The sequence below is a fragment of the Camellia sinensis genome, chromosome 5, assembly GCF_055761805.1.
Source record: "Camellia sinensis isolate YWXY chromosome 5, ASM5576180v1, whole genome shotgun sequence".
NCBI classification, from domain to species: domain Eukaryota; kingdom Viridiplantae; phylum Streptophyta; class Magnoliopsida; order Ericales; family Theaceae; genus Camellia; species Camellia sinensis.
In genome coordinates this window covers 169,153,841-169,173,024 of record NC_138965.1, presented here as the reverse complement: position 1 = coordinate 169,173,024, position 19,184 = coordinate 169,153,841, and positions in this window count along the sequence as shown.

Here is a 19,184-nt window from a genome sequence, read left to right as displayed (position 1 = left end):
TTTACCCATTTTATGATCCAAATCATCGAAATGGGACCTGTGGTGGATCTCACAGACCCAACAGTATGCTTCAATCCACTATATAAATTAGAGAGAAGCCTCCCCTAAAAAAACATTGCCAAGTTAAAATGGGCTCATATCCCCATGAATAATTTGTTATTCGATTAGATATTTAAAAAGATATAAAGTTACTTTTAAAACTAAAAAAATAATTTATAATTTAAATAAATTTCAAAAATACATATGTGATGTGGAAACATGTTATTGGATAAAGCAGGCAATGCTCTACCATGATTTTTCATAGAATAATGTTAGAGTAATTTTTTAAATGATTGAGATTTAATTTTATAAAAATTGAAAGTATAGTATTAAATTGATGGTACAATACTATTGTTAATAATCATTTTGAAAAAAAAATGTCAAACACTACCCTCCAAGCCCCTACCTGAATACCCTCATTGCGTCTGAAGCTAAAATTGGGTTTGTGAGTCATTATATAGCTGCTTTGTGTTTATTCCTTCCGTCAATTCATATTAAAAAATCAATAATGATTGAGACATTTTTTTTAAACACTCCACAATTTCTTTTTAATCTCAACCATTGATAGTATAAACCTTAAACATACATGAATGAGTCTCATACATACATTAATAATTTTGAAATTGTGAAAATCTCTATAAAAAAAAAAAAAGAAAAAAAAGAGCGTCCAAGTATTTTTCTAAAAAAAATATTCTAAAATCTTACAAAAAAATCAGAATCCAGACATTTATTGCCATTCGTGGAGGAGGACTAGCCGAGGGTGTATGCTCGTCTTTCACATGGGACCGCAATTTCGCAATTTTCATTAGGTCACGTTTGTTGGGTTTTCGCATTTAATTCAGGAGTGGCTGTTGGATATCGGCCAACTGCTTCTATTTATACCACAAAAAAAGTAATTTATTCTATTTTCCTATTTTGGTCTTTTCTAAAAAGTGAATTAAAAATTTCTTTATAACTTTTAATTTATTTAAATCACATTAGCTCTCATATTTTTCCCTTCAATTAGTAGCTAGAATTAATTGGGTGCAAGGCTTTTGGAAACTATGCAAGGAATTTTGGTTAATTTTGGTCAATTTATAATTAGACTCAATACAATGGCCCACCATATGTGGACGGACCCATTCAATGCATTAATTTTAAAACTTCACTGATGTAGGGATGGTAATGAATAATCTATCCTGTGGGTATTTATGGAGACCCAACCCAAATATATGAGTTTCTCCTTTTTTTCTTATTCATTGGGTAGGGTAAGTGATATTCTTTAAATATCCATAGAGGATGGGTTGGGGATGGGTAACCACTAATTTCCCTTTTTTTTTTTTTTTTTTTTTTTTTTTAAGATTTACAACCAAAACTAAATATACATTCAATCTTTTTTCTTTTATTTATTTATTTATTTTTTCAGGTTCACAACTATTTTTTTTTTTAAAGATCCATAACCAAAGCTAAATATACATCTAATTTTTTTTTTTATTTTTAAGGTTCACAACCATTTTTTTTTTTTAATTTTTAAGATTCACAACCAAAGCTAAATATACATTCAATATTTTTTCTTTTATTTTTCTTTTAATTTTTTTTTAAGGTTTAAGGTTCACAACCATTTTTTTTTTTTTTTTTTTTTTTAAGATTCACAACCAAAGCTAAATATACATTCAATCTTATTTTATTTTATTTGGCTCAACAATAAAATCAAATAGACATTAATTAACATTGTTACATTATTCTTGTCAAATTTTATGCATATCTAGAATTTTTTAAATTTATTTAAAAAAATTAAAGACATTGTCTAGTGCAGGTTTCGGTTTGCTTTTCTATGTTATTTTATTTTGTTATGTATTGTAATTTTCAGAATGGCTATTTGTTTTATGTTATCACACAATTTATACAATATATATATATATATATATATATGAATGTATTTGAAAATAAGGAAATTGTAGAGAATCAAACAAGCATGAGTCGTGATTGGTTAGAAAGGATGGGTACAAAGATTTATTTGCTGGAAAAATAAAAAGGGATACAAAGTCTTACTAAATAATTTTTTTTAAAATAAAAGAATTTTTCTTAGTTATGAACAGATTTAACTGAAATCAGGTTGTTTTCCAATGTTATGCTTCATTTATTTAGATAGAAAGTATTTTTTAATGAAAAATATTTTTTATAAAAAAAATTAAAAATATATTTTTTTATATTTGGTGGTGGTAGTGATGGAACGAAGGTGAAAGTAGAGATTGTGACATAGTGGTGGGGTGATGGCGGCAGTGATGATGGTAGTGGCTATGGTGATGGTAGTGTAACAGTGAATGTGAGAATAGTGGTGATGGTGTTGTGAAATTAGTAAAAATTTAATTGAAAAAACATTTTTTGTTTTTTAAAAGAAACAAACAACAAACTTCGTGGGAGGCTAAAGGAAGAAGATGGAGGATGGATTGGGTGTGATAAGACATAGATATCTTAAAATGAGTGGTTCAGATTTGTTAAAGGTATAATTAGATTTTGGATAAATTGAAATGAATGGTTCAAATTTGTTAAGAGAAAGATGGTTTAATGTCTAAAATATCCGTGGCTAAGAGATCAACAAACAATTCCTTATTTATGCCCTGATGCAATTTAATGTGGGTCTTATAACACTTTTTAAAAACAGGTTCTTTCATATTTTATTTCTTCAAACAGACTCTTATAACATTGTAATCAGGTTCTTGTAACATGTACGAGAGAGAGTGAGAGTGAGAGTGAGAGAGAGATGGTTGTAATTTTTTTTTAATCTTCCACGTTCTTCCACATTTTTTTTTTCAATTACTAAAACTTATTTGATTGTCTTAAAATTATATATTTGATTATTATAAAACAAACTTTTTAATTAATTAATTAATGTGTATTTGATTTTGTTGTTGAACCAAATAAAATAAAATAAGATTGAATGTATATTTAGCTTTTGTTGTGAACCTTAAAAAAAATAAATAAATAAATAAGTTGTTAACATTAAATATATTAAAAAAGAAATAAAAAAGATTGAAGGTATATTTAACTAAAACCTTTATTAAAAAAAAAAAAAAAGAGAAGGTTGTTAACATTAAATATATTAAAAAAGAAAGAAAAAAGATTGAAACTATATTTAACTTTTGTTGTGAACCTTAAAAAAAAAAAAAAAAAATTGTTGACATTAAATATATTAAAAAAGAAAGAAAAAATATTGAAGGTATATTAAGTTTTTGTTGTGAACCTTAAAAAAAAAAAAGTGGTTGTTAACATTAAATATAAAAAATAAAAATAGGGATTAAAGTGAGTGGGGGAAAATCCATACCCATTAAGAAATGGGAAGGGTGGTACCCATGAGAAATGGAGAATGGAAAAAATTTATTATAAAAGAATAGAAATGAAAAATTAATATCCATCCCATTGCCCCATTGTCATCCCTACACTGATGGCTTAGCTTAATAGTTCAATACATGGATTTGACTCAGTAATTAGAGACCATCAATTAAAAAAATACATAAATAAATAACTACCTATAATTAAAAATTAAGATTTTTCAGAGTCATTTTTTTTAAAAGTGATTTTAAAGTAATTATTTGTATAGTTGTTACACTCTTAACTTTTTGACTACTATATTTTCAACTTTTATAGAATTAAATATTACTCATCTAAAAGAAAACTACAAAACCACTTTAGATAATTCAGACTCATAACTAAATTCATAATAAAGGCCCATGGTTATTACCCCTTGTTCCCAAAAAAAAAAAATAAATAAATAAAATAAAAAATTGACCTTTAAAACAAATATATATATATATATATATATATATATAAGTTTTTAATTTTGTCAATTAAAATCATATATCATTAAGTGTGTAACAACTTAAAAGTTAATACCTATTATATCACATAATTGTGGATCGAATTGTGTGAGTTTTTTTAGGTCTTAAACATTTTTCAATAATGTGATAAGAGAGTTTGGTCCAATATCGTTGGGTATGTAAGGGGTTGTTTCGGATGTCATAAATAAGTGTACTTTTTAATTTTCTGGACTAAAAAGTTAAGGAAAAAAATATGATTGTTTAGGATAACTTTATGACTTTTAACGAAAAAATATGTATTAAAAAATTATATAAATTAGTGTATAGAAGAAACTTAGGATAGAATAGGTAGTATGGTGGATGTCCTAGCTAGCAGCGTGTGCAGAATAGTGTATAGGAAATGGTTGCGTCCTTTTTGGGCATTGAATTGGACGGTGTTGTTCGGCCCGTGGGGGCCCATCACGGATCCCGTTTTGCTAATAAGAACTGTTCAATGTATAGAACCTGTCCATTACTATATACTTGTAAAAAATCACGTTGATCGGATATCGATAACTATCTGATCAGATTAATTTTTTGTCAACCGTTAACTATAACACTATCTATTTTTTATACAAAACTGATTTGATCATGTAATTAGCGATATCCGATCAACGTGATTTTTTTACAAGCATATAGTACTAAATGATTTTTACACATTGCACAATTCAGATTATCAAAACGGGACTCGTGATGGACCCCTATAGGCCGAACAATACCGTCTTGTTTGCTTCTCTGCCTGTTCCTTTTGTACAAACGGTGGGCAGCTAAAGTACAACTCACGTGACATGTGAGTTATACTTTTTTTTGTAAAATTAATTTTTTATATTTTTTTGATAAATAGTGATAACTTTTTGACTTTTTTGAGATATGTCAAACCATCCCTAATTACAACTTTACATCTATCATGCCATAACAAATTTTGAGTAGTTAGACATATTATTATGGGTTAAATTGTGAAAACTTTTTGAGAGTATTAAACATGTTCCTTGCCTATTATAATTTACAGAAATTGTTCCTTATTTTTTTTCCTAAAACAAACATTCCTATCAAATTAAATAACGTTGCATATTATACAATTTTAATGCTAAATTGTATAATATTTTAGTTAGTATGTTATTATAATATTTTAGTTAGCATGCTATCATAAAAATCATAAAAAAATATTAAAATAAAATTTTAAAATAAGTTTCAATTTTTTCAAAAGTCTTGATAACTAAAACTAATTTCTTTTTTGAAAAATTTCAAAAACAAAATTGAAAAAGCAAATAAACTAGACTTTTTTTTAGAGAGGGAGAAGCACCTAAACTTTTTTAAAAAGCAATTCACTAAAAGCAAAAAAAAAAAAAAAAAAAAAAAACTTTAAAAAAAGTCGTCAAATAAAAAGACGCAACTTTTTAATGTTCTTTTCCTTTTAATCAATCAATTCCCTTCGAATCTTAAATCCAAAGAAGCCAAAAAGAGAAGGAAAAAAAAAAAAATTCATATTACAAAATTAAACTGCAACAGAATCTCACAAAAACAATAAAAAAAAAAAAAACAAACAAAAGTATTGACATAAGTCATCAAACATTTCTATTATTCATAACAAATATATCATTATTGTGATCAATAATTTCAGCCCACAGAACCTCTAAAAATTTAATAAATATATATCAAGATACATAACCATACACACTATATTATACTTCTCTTTAAACTAAACATTAAATGCTTAGTGTTTAACCTAATTATTGAAAGTTCAACATGAAAATTTCTAAACATTAATGCTGTGTTTAGTTGGGGGATTTAGGAAGGGATTTGGAAAGGGAAAGGGAAAAGGTGTGTGAAACTATGTGAAATGTAAGTATATTTTTTTCACATTTCACCTACCTTTTTCATTTCCCTTTCCAAATCCCTTATCAAATTCCTCAACCAAACACAACATAAAGAAATCTGAGAGTGAATTCATTAACCCAGTTAATGAAAATTCATTACTCTAGAACATTAATTAAAATTCCAATTAATGTTTACATTCACTAACTCACTATACACAAGTAAACTGTAAAACATATTCAGTGGTATTACATATATTAATTAGTGTACTAACTAGTGTACTAACACTAGTTATGACATTATTATTGACTTCACTCATTAATTACATTACAAATCTAAAAGCCTCTTAAATTATGTCACATCATCAATTGATATAATAATTAGTGCATATAACATTATTTAAACATATTACATATGATATAAGAAGATGTTAAATATATTTAATGCACGTTTACGTTCATTAAATAAATATATATAGAGAATTTGCTTATATATATATATATTTGGAGAGTTTTATCAATAATATGTTTGATGAATTTTATAATATAAATGGTTCAATTGATTTAATCTACTATTTTATTCACTTTCAAAAAGAATTTTTTTAACATAATAATTTCAAATAATATTTAATTAATTGAAATGAAGGTGGAATGCCATTAAATTGAAATGAAATTATTCTTTGTTAACCTCTGCCAAATAATAACTCCATTATATTATGCTTCCATTAAAACAAACACTACCTTAAAGTTGTTTAAAAAAAAAAAAACCACCAACTAATTCACTAGTATATATATGGGACAAATTACCAATAGATCTTAATAATTAGATTTAATTTCCACCAAGTTCTATTGAAAATATTTCTTAATAAAATTGTCCCCAAAAATAATTTATTGTGACGATTTTTTAGATATGTCGTTAAAAATTGACAATTAGTGATTTTTTTCAACAATATTTATAAATTGTCGCTAAAACTTATAATTAGTGACTTTTTTGAGATAAAATTTTCAAACTGTCACTAAAAGCAAAAAATGGTGACTTTTTTGTGACTTTTTTTTAAACTACTGCTAAAATTTATAATTAGTGACATTTTTTGTAAAATTAACAATTAGTGACATTTTTTGATAATATTTGATGAAAAATACCATTAATTGTCATAGGACTAATTGGACAAAAAGTCCACTTATTATAAATTAATATATGAGATTTGTTTCAATTACATATTATTTCATGTGATTTTAAAATTACATTCAATCCTTCCAAATTTTTAATCGCATAACAAATGACATATTTTATTAATAAATTATCATATCAATTGACACTTTTTAATAATGTCAAAAATATATTTTAATTAACAATTCATGTAATTTTATTGTTGTATAAAAGAGTTACAAAATTTTTTTATTATTAATTTTGTTAAATAAAATTTATGAAAAAGAAACATTTGTAAGGACAATCTATATTTTAAATAATCTTAAAAGATATATTTATAATTTATCATATAATTTATTATTAAAAATTCAAATCCAGTATATCGACAAAAATCATGATTATGACCTCACTACTATTATAAATCCATTTACAATTAAATAAATTTACTATATATTTTAAAAAAAATTTAGCATCCATTTTTAGAGAAATTAAATTTTAAAGTGATAATAAGCTTAATAAATTTACACTTATTACATTCAATTTTAAATACTAAATTACATAGTCAAATAAGCTTAATAAATTACATCTTTGCAGTACAAATTGTGTATATAAATTTTCCATAGTTTTTACTTCGGCGTGCTTTTGATTTGATTTTTCTTTATTTGATATAAGTTTATCAGTGGGATGAATTCCTCTTTCTAAAGTTTCATTTGGCTTCAGTAAATAAAATTTTTTTCTGATAAAAATAAATAAATAAAGCTCGTCCCTCCAGAATTGGCTCAACCGTACATTCCTTAATTCTTCTTTATTGCGCTCCATATTGCGAAAAATTCTTAGGTGTTAGAAGAGTATGTCACATGTCATACGGTGCCTTTAATTAATTACAAATATTATAATCTTATAAATGATCAAATATTTTACATGAGTGTGAGATTCACAAAAGTATAGACTTCACACTCAGATAAAATATTTGATTATTTAGTTAATATAAAATTTATGATCTAAAACATTTACCTTGTATAATAGGTGTGATTTATAATTTAAAAATCGTAATACTATGATATATGTTAGCATACTAATTGATATAGTAATTAATATGTATCACACCACTTTTTATATAAGCATGAGTTGTGTTATAGAACATTAAATTATTATTATTATTTTTTGATCTAACATTAAAGTTTCGTTTGGCAATTGATTTTTGGTTAAAAAAGTTTCAATACAAAAAAATTAACTAAAAAAATCAATGCTAGACGAAGGTTAAATTACATATTTGGGAAGAAAAAAAATAGCCAAATTTAGGCTAAAAATCACAAAAAGACAAAATAGGCTAAAATAGCTAATAAGACAAAATATCACATCAAACCCATAATCATTTCACTTTTTCTCTCACAAACATCACATCCAACCACAAAAAAATCCAATCATCTTCCCAAACACAAAAATTTTAACCTATTTAAAATAGTCAAAAACTAAAATAGCTTACTAAAATAGTCACTTCCCAAACGAGGCCATTATGGAAAGACTACCCGTTTGGTTATGCATGAGTTGTGTCACTTAGCCTATCCACCGCCCCTTTTGATTATGCATGAGTTATGTCACTTAGACTATCCTTTTTAAAATTATATTTTATCGTTGACATAAATGTAATATGATTAGGTGATTATTAATATTCGGTTAATTTAATTTTTTAATAATAAAGTCTAAAATAAATTATTAATATAAATATAATTTAATCAGATGATTATCGATATTCGATCAATATAATTTTTAATAAAAATAAAATACTTAATAAATTTTATACATTAATGATTTAGATTATTGATGGAAACTCCACAGCAGCCACACATAGACATAACAATACCGTCTAATATGATATGGATGGAAAGAAAAATGTTTGAGGGCTACAAAAAGTGTGGCTCAAATAGCTCAAAACTGTTAAAACGACGTCGTTTTGCATCGTTTTTTGCCCAAAACGACGTCGTTTTAACAGTTTTGAGCCATTTGAACCACACTTTTTGTGGCCCTCTACTATTGCTCTGGATGGAAAAGAAACCATCTCCTAAATTAATTACTTAAAGGTCGTACTTTCAAAAGTCTTTTTTTGGTGAATACTACTATCCTTTAGAGCCTGCGTTTGGCAAGATGGGTTTAGTGTTTTTTTTTTGGCTAAAATAGTCGAAAAAAATAAAATAAATTTTTAAATTTAATAAGATAAAACATCACATGTAACCTATAATCATTATATTATTTCTCTCACAAAAAAGTCAAAAAAGTAAAAAAAATGAAAAGTTCTTCCTAAACCAAGCTTTTTAGCTCCAAGCTAAAATAGCAAAAAAGTCAAAAAGCCAACTCACTTTCCAAACGAAGCCAGAATCTCATTTTAAAATTATTTAATTTGTTAATTATATAAATAAAACAATAATTTTTTTTACATAAAAAATATATTTTATATTATTTATTTTTATATTTTCGCACCAGCATTAGTTTCGATACATTTAATTTTATCAAAAAAAAATTAATATAATTATCCTAAAAGTCTGTATAATTTACCATTTTATTAATTGAGTAATGCTAGAGATTCTAAAATTCTACTAAAATTATCAAATGTCTCACATGAGTGAGACTCATATCATATGAATCCCATGTAAGTCTCACACCTATATAAAATATTTCGTAAAAATTTTAATAAAACTTTTAAAATTTCTAACATTTTTGTTATTAATTTGGTGTTAGATTGGTGACATAGGCCTCTCACATAATGTAATAAATTTATTGGGGTAAATTACATTTACTTTCCCTCAGGTTTTTGACAAATACAAAGACTTTCCATGTGGTTTAAATAATTACAATAACCTCTCATACTTTACCTGACAATGTCAAAATTCTCTCAAACCGTGACTGCCGTTAAAAGATCTAACAGAGAGTGCTGATGTCACTCATTATAAATAATGAAATGTCAAAAATACCCTCACTACTTTCTAATTCATCAAAGTTCTACAGCTTCACTGCCTTCTAATTTACCTTCTACTCCTGCAACACCATTGTAGCAACCCATTCACCATTACAGCACCTCCCACAAAATCAAAAATATACATAAAGGTATATATATGTAAGATATTTATGTATATATATATATATATATGCATGTGTACGAGTGAGAGAGATATGTATTGATTCAATTCTCAGTTTTTTTTTTTTTTTTTAATTCAAACAAACATATATATATATATATATACACACATGTGTGTGAGAGAGATATATATTGATTCAATTCTTTGTTTGTTTTTTTTTTCATTCAAACAAACATATATGTATATATATATATATATATATATAAATATACATAAAGGTATATATATATAAGATATTTATGTATACATGTATATATGTGTGTGTGTGTGAGCGAGAGATATATATTAATTTAATTCACTGTTGTTGTTTTTTTTATTATTTATTATTCAATCAAACATATATATATATATATATATATATAAATACATAAAGGTATATATATGTAAGATATTTATGTATATATATGTGTGTGATATATATATTGATTCAATTTTTTGTTTTTCTTTTTAATTCTCTGTTTTTTTTTATTCAGTCAAACATATATAAGATGTGGCCTATAGGATTAAGGCGGGATGGTGTAAGTGGAGAAGTGCGTCTGGGGTATTGTGCGATAAACGAATATCCACTAGACTAAAAGGTAAGTTTTATAGAACGGCTATTAGGCCAGCTATGTTGTATGGGACGGAGTGTTGGGCAACCAAGAAACAACATGTAGATAAGATGAGTGTGGCTGAGATGAGGATGCTAAGGTGGATGTGTGGTAAGACTAGACAGGACAGGATTAGGAATGAGTGTATTCGAGAATGGGTAGGAGTAGCACCGATAGAAGATAAGTTAAGAGAGAATCGTTTAAGATGGTTTGGTCATATTCAACGGAGACCAACAGAGGCAGTAGTGAAAAGATGCGATGCTGTAACGGTAGATGGAAGTGTTAGAGGACGGGGTAGGCCTAAATTAACGTTGACTAGCATTATAAATAGATTTATGAATCTACTTAATTTGACTAATGAAATGACCTTTGATAGGGCCGCGTGGAGAAGAAGGATTCATGTAGTCGACCCCATTTGATGGGACTTAAGGCTTGGTTTGGTTTCAAACATATATATATATATATATATATTACATAAATGACCAAACGCACCACACAAATCTGTCAAACAAGGCACCTCTTTTCTATGCTCTTCTTTCTCTTACTTTTTTTTTTTTTTTTTTATCTGATCACAATCCATATTGCAACCAACTGCCTCAAACTCAGATTGTGACCCAACATTGTTTCCATCACTGCCCACCACCACACTCAAAACCATATATCTAGGATTAGGGTTTTGAAAGAAGAAGAAGAAGAAGAAAAGGAAGAGAAGAAAAGCGGGCGACAAACGATGAAGGAAGAATAAGGAGAAAAGGCGGATGTGGAGGATAGAAACGACAGACGACGGAAAGGAGAAGAGAAAGAAGATGTCCCAATGTCGCCGGCGATGAGGAGCTTCTCTATTTCATCACCTTGTTTTGATCTGACAAGAGAGAACAAAAACGAAAAACAAAGGTTGCGTTTGGAATGATTTCCAAAATATAATTCTACCCACACATTCTAACTTCATGTTTAGATACAACTTTCAAATTGTATTTCCACAACAAAGAGAAAACTCTGTCTCGGGTGCGATTTTCAAATTGGCCTAACTGGTCGTCTCACCGGACGTCCTATCGGTCGTCCCATCGGTCGTCCAGCCGGTTGATCGGAACAGTGCAAATTTTTTATTTTTTTTGCAATTGACGTATGTTAATTTTTATATATTCGAAAAAAATATTTTCTAGATTTTAAATTTTTTTTTTATGTGTTTTAATAGATTTTTGAGTTATATGTTTGGTTATGAGTTGTAAGTTTTTATATCAAATATCATATGTCACATAAAAAATTCCCTACTTAATTCAAAATTCTTTTCAAAACTCTTTTGCCAAACAAATTTTTCATACTCAAATTATAATTCCAAAACTCACAAGCTCAAAATACAACTTCTACTCTCAAATCATAGTTAGAAAGCACTACCAAATGCAACCAATTTTCTTTTTTTTTTTTAAAATGAAAGTTGAATATGGTTGACAATCAAGGGTATTTTTATCTTTTTGCGCTTAAATAAAAGGGTAATATGGTCATTTTATATAGAAAAGTAACGTTGTTTGTGCAAAATTGACGGTTTGGGGGAATCTTGACATTGTCAAGTAAAATAAGGGAGGTTACTATAATTATTCAAACTACATGGGAGGTACCTATATTTGTCAGAAACGTGAGGGAGGTAAATGTAATTTACCCATTTATTGGGGACAAAAATATATCTCTCTTTTTATTTATTTATTTTCTATTTTATTCAATGTACCCTGTCCCTTTGTTGCTGAATCAATCGGTCTCCGTTACTTTCTTACATTAGCGACAATCCTCCATTCTTCTAGCTGTTCCGGAAGAGACCCATGTTGGGTTGGCTATGTTTGGCACATTTCGTTCTTGCTATCTATGTTTATATCACGTAATTAGCTTCAGACTCTGAGCGTGACAGTGATTTTAGGTTTTTGATCGAGTTATTTAATCAAACCCTTGTTTATTTTCGGGATTTAGACACTCTGTTTGGTTGCTGAGAGAATGTGAAAGAAAAGGGAATGAAGATTTTATTGTTTTGACCTCTAGTTTGTGGTTTTACAGCTATCTGCTTTGGTTGCTTGCTTATAGGATTAAGAAAAAGAAAGGACAAGATGTTTTGAAATCTTATTGTGGGGATATATTTTCTGAATACCAACACGTGGCATGGTGACGCCGACGTGTCAGCCGAGGTGCCACGTGTCGTGGTAGTTAGGCCGAGATGATCTCGGAGTTGCCGAGGTTATCTCCAAAGATATCGGAATCCGAGATAAGCGAATAAGGGACAAGAGTCCTAAGACGAAGAGGGGACTTAACCAAGATAAGGATAAAGCTCTTAGGGAGTTTATCTTTATCTCTTAAGGAGTCCAAAGTAAGCACTGAATTGGAGTTCATAGAAGTTATACTTCTAATAGGACTTGGATTGAATATATTATAAAAGAGAGGCACCCCCGTGGGTCTAAGGTATGCAATTTATGTTTTGAGTATTAAGTTTAGCACTTGATTATCTTTGAGAGATATACTGACTTGATCGTCGGAGTGCCCCCGGGTGGAAGAACCACTGCCGGAGCCTTTTCTTTCTGTTACAGGTTACTGAAGCCATCTATTCTGCCTGTGCTCTCCAGTTGATCACTAAGCAGACAGTGTGGTCAGATTTTCACCCACACAATTTGGCGTTGTCTGTGGGAACGAAGGAAGAATAGATGGCCAGTAACGGACAGCAGGAAAAAATTGGGGATGACGCTCCCGCTGGGAGTGGCAGACCAATTGACCTTGACATTGAAGGAGACAACCACAATACAGAAGCCCGTGACCAGGGTCACAGAGAGAAAGGCGTCTTCCAGGAGGGCGACACGTCAAAAAGGACAGACCAAGGAAAGTACTACAATGAAGATAACCTCCAGGTATGGAGGGACAGGTGCCTACGGAGGGATGAGGAAGTGAAAAAATTGGCAAACAAGTTGGCAGACCTTCAGTCAGTCGTCAACTTCATGATGCAGAATAATGTTATGCAGCCACCATACCCGCTGCAAGATACGCCGATGCCAGCAATCAACACCTAGAAGGGTGGAAGAAAAACAATCCCCGAGGTCCCTCAGCATACCAGGAGCGGAAGGCATTCTCACCGGCCTTCCAGGGAAGTCGGACGAGAAGAACCGAGGCAAGAAGAGTCCCGAAGGACGCACCACATGAAGAATCCAGAACCCAAAGAACATCGGCATGTTCAGGGGCAAGCACTCTGCTTTGACACAACCCATGGAGAAAGATCCAAACGGGCCCACCACGAGGCCGAAAGCAGTGTACCAAAAAGACTAAAGTCTAAAGACAGCCGAGCTCTGGGGAGGAGCAAAGAAAACCTGAGGGACTACCTCAAAAGGAGGCAGCAGAATGTTGAAGCCGAGGTAAACTTCCCAGTAAAGCCGAAGACAGCCTTCTCGGTGGAACTGGACAAATTCGAACCACCAAAGAGATTCAGTATGCCGAGGTTTCAAATTTATGATGGTAAGTCAGATCCAAACTTTCATGTTGGACTATACCTGAATTCAATGGCATTATATAGCGGGAACGAGCCGTTGCTCTGCAAGGTATTCCCCTCATCCTTTGGGGAAATTGCATCTGATTGGTTCCATAAATTACCAAAGGGAAACATAAAGACATGGGAAGGCCTGGCCGAGATGTTTGTGGCCAGGTTCGTGACCAACAAGCTGCAACCCCTGAGGGTTGATGCTTTGATGGCTCTAAGAATCACCAAGGAAGAAGGCCTTAGGGCCTATGCAAAGAGGTACTACGAGGTGTTCAACCGAATACCCGAATGCAACCAAGAGGTAGCGGTCGTATCTTTCAAGAACGGCCTGAAAGATGACTGCCCACTACGGAAGTCTTTGGCAAAAACATTGCCAAAAAGCATGGAAGAACTCATGGCAAGAATTGAGAAGTACGCCAAAGCCGAAGAAGATACATCGGGAAACAAAGAGGTAAAGCAAGAAAAGGGAAACGGCTCGCCGAAGAGAGGCCGAGGCAACAATGGGCCGACCAAACAAGAAACAGAGTTGAGAAGTAAACAGGCGGTAACGACGGTATTCCGAATCCCAATCCATAAAGTCCTAGATCAAATTCGAAACCAACCTTATTTCAGGGCTCCAGCAAGAGCACCAGGGGAATTCATGGGAAGGAACGTTGGTAGACGTTGTGCCTACCACAATGAAGAAGGGCACCCAACTCAAGGTTGCAGAGCCTTGAAAGCACACTTGAAGGACCTGGTGAGACAAGGCCTTCTGAGGGACCTGGTCGATGAAGCCAGGACAAGAGAAGAACAGGCAAGGTTGCCTCAAGCACCAGCAGCGCCGCCTCCCCCAGCACAGCTACCACAAGCAGGAGGACCAAGGGTGGTTAATGTGATCCACTCAAAGGTCAACGAAAACGAAGTCAGAGGGGAGACCCAGAGGGTAAGACATTTACAGCATATCTACCAAGTCGGGGAGAAGAGACATCGGCCAGAAGAATGCCAAGGGCCGATGATAGCCTTTACTGAAGCCGACCTGGAATTGGTCCAACATCCACATAATGATGCCTTGGTAGTATCTCTCCAGGTTGGGGAGTGCCAAGTGAAACGCATCCTAATAGATCAAGGCAGCTCTTGTGACATCATGTATGTCAGATGTTACAAGGAGCTGGGCCTTCACCCTGATGACTTAGAACAATCCAGCGGCCCGATGGTTGGCTTTAATGGAACGCCGACATGGCCACTGGGCGCAACAAGCTTGGAAGTACAAGCCGACACTAAGAAGATCAAGACGGAATTTCTGGTAATTGACATACCCTCACCATACAACATCATCTTGGGAAGGCCGTGGTTGCATGCAATGGGGGCAGTTCCCTCAACGTTGCATCAACTACTACGGTTCCCAACAGAGCATGGGATTGAAGAAGTCAGAGGAGATCAACTGCAAGCAAAAAATTGTTCCATGACAGCAATGAAGTCCACCTGTAGTATACGGGAGCCAAGGAAAGCAGAAGTTGAAGATGAGGACATGGAGGTCCTAGAAGACGTCGGGAAAGAACCAGTCGAAAAGAGCGAAGAGGCACTAAAAAAAATTTTCGTCCAAGAGGATGACGAAGAGCGCTTCTTTCTTCTCGGCTCAGGCTTAACTAGAGAAGAAGAAAAAGAACTGGAAGATTTTTTGAGGGCAAACATAGAGGTGTTCGCCTGGACACCTTACGAAATGCCTGGCATTGACCCCGAGGTCACTTGCCACAGACTGAATGTCGACAGGTCGGCAAAACCTGTGATTCAACGAGCCAGAAGACCAACGTTGATGCACGCCGAAGCTGTAGAAGAAGAGATAGACAGACTCCTGGAGGCCATGGCCATCCGAGAAGTTCAGTACCCAACATGGCTGTCCAACACAGTAGTAGTAAAAAAGAAGAATGGCAAATGGAGGGTTTGTGTAGACTTTACCAGCCTCAACAAATCCTGCCCCAAAGACAGCTTTCCTCTGCCCAAGATCGACCAACTGGTAGATGCTACTTCAGGACATGAAAGGATGAGTTTTCTAGATGCATACAGAGGGTACCACCAGATTGCCATGTACCCTCCAGACGAGGAGAAGACCGCGTTCATCACCCCTAAAGGCCTGTACTGTTACAAGGTAATGCCTTTTGGGTTGAAAAACGCAGGAGCAACCTATCAGAGGTTAGTGACAAAAATGTTTAAGCACCTGATTGGCAAAACAGTAGAAGTCTACATCGACGACATGGTCGTGAAGACCAAGGAATCAAAGGGTCATCTTGCCGACCTAAAAGAGGTCTTCGACATACTCAAAAGATATCGGCTCCGACTCAATGCCTCGAAGTGCGCCTTTGGAGTTGGATCAGGTAAATTTTTGGGGTATCTGGTAACAAGAAAGGGCATTGAGGCCAGCCCCGACCAAATCAAGGCCATCCTGGAACTACAGAGCCCGACATCGGCAAAGCAAGTTCAAATGCTTACTGGAAGGGCTGCAGCCCTAAACAGATTCATCAGCAGAAGCTCAGATAAGTGCAGACCCTTCTTCAACCTGGTGAAAAAAGCCACAGACTTCCTATGGACAGAAGAATGTGAAGCCGCCTTAACCGACCTAAAAAAGTACTTGACCACAACTCCGGTTCTTTCCAACCCAGTACCAGGGGAGGAACTGTTTTTGTACTTAGCAGTCTCAGAACACGCAATCAGTGCAGTGCTAATCCGAGAGGAAAAAGGGGAGCAAAAGGCTGTTTATTATGTAAGTAAAACTTTGGCCGACGCAGAAACAAGATACCTACCACTGGAAAAATTAATGCTGGCCTTAGTAATGGCTTCAAAGAAGTTGAACCATTACTTTCAAGCACATAAGATTGTGGTCCTAACAGAGCACCCACTGAAATCCTTGTTGCAACAAGGAGACTTAACAGGAAGGATAGCAAGATGGGCAGTAACCCTGGGCCAGTTTGACCTGGAGTTCAGGCCGAGAACAGCAATAAAGGGTCAAGTTTTGGCCGACTTCGTCGCAGAACTCACACCTGAAACCATCGCACATCAGGCTCCGTCGAGCCAAGATGAGCATTGTCCCAACAAGCAAAAAGAATCCCAGCCAAAGACAAAAAAGCAAGAGAAGGAGAAGCTTAGACCCTGCAGCATCTACATCGGCGATTCATTCAGACTATTCGTCGATGGAAGTTCAAACCGCCAGGGAGCAGGGGCAGGAGTACTGCTGATATCTCTAGATGGAGAAATAGTAGAACAGTTTATCCGTTTGGGGTTCAAAGCCTCAAACAATGAGGTAGAATATGAAGCATTAATTGCAGGGCTAAAGCTGGCAGCAGCAGCAGAAGCAGATGAGGTAATTATTTTTTGTGATTCACAACTCATTGTTAACCAGTCAACAGGAGAATTTGCAGCCAGGGACGAAAGAATGTCGGCATATGCAAAGGAAGTCATCAGATTGGCAGCCCTATTTCAGAATTGCAGATTACTCTAAGTTAGCCGAGATGACAACACCCACGCCGACGCGTTGGCTAACCTGGCCAGTTCAATTCAAACTGAAAAAACAAGGACAATTATGATCGACTACATGTCGGCCCCGAGCATAGATAAACAGAGAACCGAACAAGAAGCAATGTGCGTGGACTTGGGACCAAGCTGGATGGATGCAATCATTGCATTCCTAAAAGAGGGGAAGCTGCCAGAAGACCATAAGGAAGCACATAAAATCAGACTGAAGTCGGCCAGATTCAGTCTAACAACAGAAGGCCATCTCTACAGGAGGTCCTTCACTGGGCCGCTTTTAAGGTGCGTACACCCTTTGCAGGTTGAAGATTTTCTTTACGAAATTCATGAAGGAATTTGTGGAAGCCATGCTGGGGGCAGATCATTAGCCCACATGGCCATTACCCAGGGGTATTGGTGGCCCTACATGCAAAAAGATGCCGAAGCCTATGTAAAGAAGTGCAAACAGTGCCAAAGGTTTGCACCTTTGATACATCAGCCAGCTGCTGACCTGAACCTAGTATCCAGTCCTTGACCGTTTGCCCAATGGGGCATGGATCTGGTTGGACAACTTTCCCAGGCAACTGGGTAGAGAAAATACTTGCTGGTAGCAACAGACTACTTTACAAAATGGATAGAGGCAGAACCTCTTGCCAAAATCCGAGATGTGGACGTCAAGAATTTTATATGGAGAAACATTATCACCAGATTTGGAATTCCAAGAGCAATAGTTGCCGACAACGGAACACAGTTTGACAGCAAACTCATCAAGAACTTTTGTGCAAAATTCAAAATCAAGAATTATTTCTCAACACCAAGTTTTCCTCAAAGCAATGGGCAAGCAGAGGCATCCAACAAAGTAATTCTGGATGGAATAAAGAAGAGGCTGCAGGCAGCAAAAGGAAAGTGGGTAGACGAGTTGCCCAACGTACTTTGGGCATATCGGACTACGCCGAGAAGATCAACAGGAGAATCCCCCTTTGTCATGGCTTATGGCACAGAAGCAGTCATCCCATTGGAGATTGGCATCCCAGGGATCAGAACCCAGGGAGTAGAGAATGACACCAATGACGTACTCTTAGCCCGAGATCTGGATTTGTTGGAAGAACGAAGAGAAAAAGCTACAATTCAGCTTGCAGTATACCAGCAACAGCTTGCCAGAGCTTACAACAAGAAGGTCAATCCAAGAGATTTTCAAGTCGGCGACCTAGTCCTGAGAAAAGTCGTCGGGAACAAGAAGGATCCCAGGGAAGGCAAGCTTGGCCCAAACTGGGAAGGACCCTACAGAATTACTTCAGTATTAGGCAATGGAGCTTATCGGCTTGAGGACAATGAGGGCAAAGCATTGCCCAGACCTTGGAATACTTGTAATTAAAATTTTTCTATCATTAGATGTGCATCATTTTTTGGCCGATATCATCAATAAAGTCTTTTCAGAATTCTTTCAACACATATGATTGATAAAGTTATGCATTGATGTTTATTGAAGACATAATTAATGTGAACCCAAGTCAAACTCAGGTTCACATTGGGGGCAAGGAAAAGGTAGAGATTATTCCTTAATTCACTTGTTAAAATTTGTAGCAATTTACAAGTTGGAATTAAGCTGATTCCTTATCTTCACTTGTTGAAATTTGTA